Raw genomic sequence first — 7,250 nt, forward strand, 5'->3', positions numbered from 1 at the left:
GGGCTGTCAAGTGCCTTTACTTCTGTCTGGCCACTCTACCATAAAGGCCTGATTGATGGAGTGCTGCAGAGATGGTTGTCCTTTGGGAAGCTTCTTCCATCTCTACAGAGGAACTCCAGAGCTCTGTCAGAGTGACCACTGGGATCTTGGTCACCTCCCTGACCAAGGCCCTTCTCCCCCGATTGCTCAGTTGGGCTGGGCAGACAGCTCGAGGAAGAGTCTTGGTGGTTCTAAATTTCTTACATTTAAGAATGATGGAGGCCACTGTGTTCTTGGGGGCCTTCAAGGCTGGAGAAATGTTTTGATACCCTTCCCCAGATCAGAGCTCTACGGACAATTCCTTCGGCCTCATGGCTTGGTTCTTGCTCTGACATGCACTGGCAACCATGGGACCTTATATAGACAGGTGTGTGCCTTTCCAAATCATGTCCAATCAGGTGAATTTACCACAGGTGGACTCCAATCAAGTTGTAGAAGCATCTCAAGGATGATCATTGGAAACAGGATGCACCTGAGCTCAATTTCGAGTCTCATAGCAAAGGGTCTGAATACTTTCTGTGTTTTATTTGTAATATATTTGCCTAAATTGCTAAACCTGTTTTCACATTTGTCATTATGGGGTATTGTGTGTAGATTGATGATGTTTGTTTAAAATGTAATCAATTTTAGAATAAGGCTGTAACGTAACAAAATGTGGAAAAAGGGAAGGGGTCTGAATACTTTCCGAATGCACTGTACTTTATTTTGCGTCAGTAGGCCTAACTTTTGAAAATACAGTAACATGCTCATATTCCTAATTACGTCTCAGATTTAACTATTTGTGAACACTGACAGTTTTGTTGCTAACAAGACACGCTGATTTGGCATTGGAGAAATATGATAAGATGAACACATAGGCTTATCTCTCTGTCCATTCTTAGCCTGTAATTTCGTTAATTTGTGTGGTTAAAAAAAAGATTCCGCTAATATGTCACATTACGTAGAATGGCATGAAATGTTTATAAAGGGCCATTTTTTTCTTGGACCTGCAAATACGATGATATACTCATGCAATTATTTTACTATAAAGGAGGTCTTTCCACGCCTACTCTTGTCCACGGTGGTCTGAGAACCAACAACCTTCTGGCCCTCAGCCCTGTGTGCTATTAAAATTCCTGCGTAGCTATGTAATCCTTACAGGACGAAAAACAGACTCTTGATATCTAAGGCTCTGCATATCTAAGGCCCTGGTCTGTGGGGGTAAACAGTAAACACATTCTTTGCTATCCACTTTGTGATCATTCTTATTTTGGGTATAGGGGAGGGTCAAAATGTTGTTTTTCAAGCGTTCTGGGAGGGTTTAGGTCAAATATATTTTACTGTAGGGAGTGCCATCCATTTTCATTTCAGAGTTGTCCGATTTTCTCCGTGTAACCCTTATTATAAATAGCGTTCACTCCCTAACATTCTTAGAACGTTCTTTGAACTTCACTAATGTTTTCTTGTGGTTTTTATGGAAAGTTTTCGTAACGTTCTGAGAACATGACTTTAAATAGAACCACGAGGAAAGCTGCAGAGAATGTTATGCTGAAGTACTGAAATTCCCACAGAAGAATGTTGGTTCTTAACATTCTCTGAACTATTTGAGAACATTCCCAATGTCAAACCAGTGTTACGGCTGTCGTCTTCCTCCTCTTCCTCGGACGAGGAGAGGAGAGAAGGATCGGTGGACCAATACGCAGCGAGGTAATTAGACATAAATAATATTTATTTGAAATACAAAGACGAATACGAAAACACTTGGAAAATTACAAAATAAGAAAACGACGTAGACGAAACCTGAACATGGAACTTACATAACTACACGCAGAACTCACGGACAGGAACAGACTACATCAAACGAATGAACAGCCAAAACAGTCCCGTGTGGTGCACAGACACAGACACGAAAGACACAGGAGACAATCACCCACAAACAACCAGTGAGAACAACCTACCTTAATATGACTCTCAATTAGAGGAAAACGCAAAACACCTGCCTCTAATTAAGAGCCATACCAGGCAACCCAAAACCAACATAGAAACAGCAAACATAGACTGCCCACCCAAAACTCACGCCCTGACCATCACACACATACAAAACAACAGAAAACAGGTCAGGAACGTGACAACCAGTTGGAAAACGTTCCTAGAACATTACCAAAAATGTAATTAAATGTAACTGTGTTTGAGCGTTTAGGATACGTTCTGTTAATAATGAAATACCAAGAAAATTGTTATTTTGTCAAGTTCCGTAAATGTAAATTCCAAAGTCGAGCAACTATCCTGCACCATTCCCAGAACGTTGTGGAAAGGTTGTATACAAAATAACCATAGGACAACCACACTCTCACCAAGCTCTAAGCAACATAATTGTTCTCAGAACGTTATGTGCATCTTGAAAGCTAGTTATGGAGGAGACAATTGAAGGCTTGAGTTTCCGCATGATTCCAAAGTATCCCAACTCCCAAGTCCCTGGAAATAGGCAGGAACGAATGACAACATAAACTAGTCTCTGTTGTGGGGAAACGGAGGGGACATAAAACTCCGAAGGTCATCTCTCGAGTCCCTGAGCACGAACATTTTTGCTGACATCCGCCGTCTACGTTCTGCGTAATTGTCTAAAAGAGCGAGCAACTATATTTACACATTCCCAAAGAACATTAATTACAAGATGATAGATAGAGAAGGTTTTCCTGGGGCTCCCGAGTGGCGCAGCGGTCTAAGGCACTGCATCTCAGTGCAAAAGGCGTCAATACAGTAACCTGGTTCAAATCCAGGCTGTATCACATCTGGCCATGATTGGGAGTCCCATAGGGTGGCACACAATTGACCCAGCGTTGTCTGGGTTTGGCTGGTGTAGACCGTCATTGTAAATAAGAATTTGTTCTTAACTGACTTGCCTAGTTAAATAAAAAAAATACAAATAAATGATGATGCCCCAGCTGTTTTCCACGTGTTCTATACACACATATAGAAGATTGTTAAGATGCTGTATTATAGGCTATGTGCTTGCTGTATTGTCATGAAGATGTCCCTTATAGAATTACCTGAGGATTATCAAAGATTAGATTCACATGGAAATGTTTATCCTCAAGCACATATTAGGAAGCGGGAACAATCCAATGTAGCCTAGAGCCCCACAGCATCTGAATTCTCTCCCATATAGTATCATGTTTCACCCCAACCATGGGGTGAATTGCATATTTGATGCGAGTACAAATGCCTCTGCCTGCCTAAAAACACTTCACTGCTATTGTTTGTTTCCGAACAGAAACAACTTAGTTGAGCACAAGTGAGACTCCACCTTTTCGAGCTTTATGGCTTTGTATCCGGCTTTTTCCGTGAACATAATAGTTTCAGGAGGAGTCTCTAGTTGTCACTCGCCCATCCTCTGGTTTGAAAGAGGCATGTTGTTCTGGAAGGAATTGCAGCGTTTCCAGTGAAGGGATGGCTGTCGCAGACCTTGTTAATCACTTCCAGCTATTGTGTCTCTGAGGATGCGGATGTGCACTGATATTGCCGGGGTTCAATAGCAGACTTTCAATTTCCCTTCTGTGTGTGTGTTTGTGGCAAAGGAAGGTTTTTATAGGCCGAAGGATGCAGGCTGGCTTGCTTTTGTTGTTACTTTGTCAATGATTGAAAAAATACTCCAAACGAGACAGCTATTAACAGTATGATGGATTGGATAGATTGCCATTTATTGATTGTAGCAGCACGAAACCTATAAACACAATTTGAAAAGACAATAACTGAGAGAGGAATCTATTTGAAGGCAGTCTAACCCATTATGGCGAATCCCACAAATCCTATCTATAAAAGTGATTTATAGAGAAGACCAGGTGCGGGAGAGGTGATAATGCTTAGTGTCACTTTGTGAACCTATAATACAGCAGGTAGAGATTAGCTAAATGTGGGAATATTGCTGGGATGAGACAGATATCCTAATGGAGACAATATAAATAACATCGGTCCGTGGTTCCCAAACGTTTTATAGTTCAAACATTCAACCTCCTGCTGCGTACCCCCTCTAGCACCAGGGTCAGCGCACTCTCAAATGTTGTTTCTTTGTCATCATTGTAAGCCTGCCACACACACACTTTACGATACATTTATTAAACATAAGAATGAGTGTGAGTTTGTCACAACCCGGCTCGTGGGAAGTGACAAAGAGCTCTTATAGGACCAGGGCACAAATTATAACAATCAATACTTTTGCTCTTTACTTAGCCATCTGACATTTAAAACCTTATTTGTTCATCAACAATTGTTAATGAGAAAGGTGTGCTTGAAAGAATGCACATAACTCTGCAATGTTGGGTTGTATTGGAGAGAGTGTCATTTTCCACACACAGTCTGTGCCTGTATTTAGTATCATGCTAGTGAGGGCCGAGAATCGACTCTCGCATAGGTACGTGGTTGCAAAGGGCATCGGTGTCTTAACAGCTCGATTTGCCAAGGCAGGATACTCTGAGCACAGCCCAATCCAGAAATCTGACAGTGGCTTCTGATTTAAATTACATTTTCACAGAACCGCTTGTTGCAATTTCGATGAGGCTCTCTTGTTCAGATATTGGTAAGTGAACTGGAGGCAGGGCATGAAATGGATAACGAATCCAGTTGTTTGTGTCAACCGCTTCGGGAAAGTGCCTGCGTAATTGCGCACCCAACTCACTCATGTGCTTCGCTATATCACATTTGACATTGTCCGTAAGCTTGGGTTCATTTGCACACAAAAATATCATACAATGATGGAAAGACCTGTGTGTTGTCCTTGAAAATGCAGACAGAGAAGAGCCTCAATTTTGTCCCGCACATTGAATATAGGTTCGGAGAGTCCCTGTAATCCCAGATTCAGATCATTCAGGTGAGAAAAAACATCACCCCGATAGGCCAGTCGTGTGAGATACTCGTCATCGTGCAAGCAGACAGACAAGTAAAAATGATGGTCAGTAAAGAAAACTTTAAGCTCATCTCTCATTTCAAAAAAGGTGTCAATACTTTTCCCCTTGAAAACCAGCGCACTWCTGTATGTTGTAAAAGTGTTACATTGTCGCTGCCCATATCATTTCATGGTGCATAAAATACACGAGAGTTCAGGGGCCTTGCTTTATCAAAGTTAACCATTTTCACTGTAGTGTCCAAAACGTCTCTCGGTGGATGCTGCAGTGTACCCAAGTGGCGTCGGGAGCAACTGCTTGCCCGCGCATTACCACTCCACTATGTCTTCCTGTCATGGCTTTTGCACCATCAGTACAGATACCAACACATCTTGACCACCAAAGTTCATTTGATGTCACAAGCTGTCCAGTACTTAAAAAATATCCACTGCTGTTGTCCTGGTTTCCAGTGGTTTGTAGAAGAGGATGTCTTCCTTAATTGGCCCCCCATAAACGTAATGGACATATGCCAGGCCCGCCACGTCTGTTTACTTATCCAGCTGTAATGCATAGAATTCACTGGCTTGTATGCGAAGCAGTAATTGTTTCCAAACATCTCCTGCCATTTCACTGGTGCGTCGTGAAAGTGTTGTTTGATGAAGGCATTGTCTGTATAGTTTCTTTGGCCTTTTCCCCCAGCATTGTCCCAACCATATCCGCGGCAGCAGGAAGAATTAAGTCCTCCACAATAGTACGCTTCTAGCCCCTTATTAAATGGTATCTGTTGCTTTTATACATGCCTTACTACTCGAAAGTCGTCTCAATTCTGGACTCAAAAAACTCCTGTGGCTTATTTTTCAAATTGGCATGTTTTATTTCTAAATGTCTGCGCAAGAGTGAAGGTTTAATCGAGTTGTGAGATAATACTTTTGCACATATAACACACTGTGGCTGAGGAAAGGCACTACTCCCAATATAAGTGAACCCCAAATCAATGTAGCCTCTTCGATCGTACAATGTCCTTGTCTGTTGTTCGGTGCTTTCCCTGGTAAGGGGGCAGTAGCTCTTCGGCTGCATCAGATTCACAACTGTCAGTGTCTATGCTAGCTGGTCTACCAACAAATGTTGAATTACTGATGCTAGCATTGGATGTGCTCGTGGAAGCAGAACAACTTGTGTCATCGACAGGTGCAGGTGTAGAACTGCTGGTAGTTACAGTATTACTTGTAGAGCGGGTATGTGTCTCTATGAATGCGGGCCTTATTTTTTAATAATTTATCAATTTTCGAGCAAACGGAATGAGCAGCAGCTACGTTTGGCTACATACGGACCGTTAGTGTAATTCCCGCGAGATAGTTAATGTGATTGGATGCTAATTATTTGACTAGCCTACCTGTATTTGGCATTGTGTTGTTATTTCACTGAACAATAGATGTTTTAATTTTATTTTTGGCAGTGAAACGAGGCTACTCAGGTGAGAGAAACTCACCCAAACGTATACATAGTTCAAGTAATAGACACATCTCAACGTCAACTGTTCAGAGGAGACTGCGTGAATCAGGCCTTCGTGGTCGAATTGCTGCAAAGAAACCACTACTAAAGGACACCAATAAGAAGAACAGACTTGCTTGGGCTAAGAAACATGAGCAATGGACATTAGACTTGTGGAAATCTGTCCTTGGTCTGATGAGTCCAAATTGTAGATTTATGGTTCCAACTACCGTGTCTTTGTGAGATGCGGAGTAGGTGAACGGATGATCTCTGCATGTGTAGTTCCCTCCATGAAGCATGGAGTAGGAGGTGTGACGGTGCTTTGCTGGTGACACTGTCAGTGATTTATTCAGAATTCATGTCAGACTTAACCAGCATGGCTACCACAGCATTCTGCAGCAATACGCCATCCCATCTGGTTTGTGTTTAGTGGGACTATCATTTGTTTTTCAACAGGATAATGACCCAACACACCTCCAGGCTGTGTAAGGGCTATTTGACCAAGAAGGAGAGCAATGGAGTGCTGCATCAGATGACCTAGCCTACATAATCACCCGACCTCAACTCAATTGAGATGGTTTGGGATGAGTTGGACCGCTGAGTGATGGAAAAGCAGCCAATAAGTGCTCAGCATATGTGGGAACTCCTTCAAGACTGTTGGAAAAGCATTCCAGGTGAAGCTGGTTGAGAGAATGCCAAAAGTGTGCAAAGCTGTCATCAAGGCAAAGGGTGGCTACTTTGAAGAAGACTGGTACTGTATATGTTTGTTTGGATTCAATGTCAATGTCATCAGGAGTATGCCTATGTGCATGAATAGAGATCAGTTTTCTCAGGGCCACTACTTGTCTAAGTATTTTTCGA

The sequence above is a fragment of the Salvelinus sp. IW2-2015 genome, linkage group LG35, assembly GCF_002910315.2.
Source record: "Salvelinus sp. IW2-2015 linkage group LG35, ASM291031v2, whole genome shotgun sequence".
Classification (NCBI taxonomy): Eukaryota; Metazoa; Chordata; class Actinopteri; order Salmoniformes; family Salmonidae; genus Salvelinus; species Salvelinus sp. IW2-2015.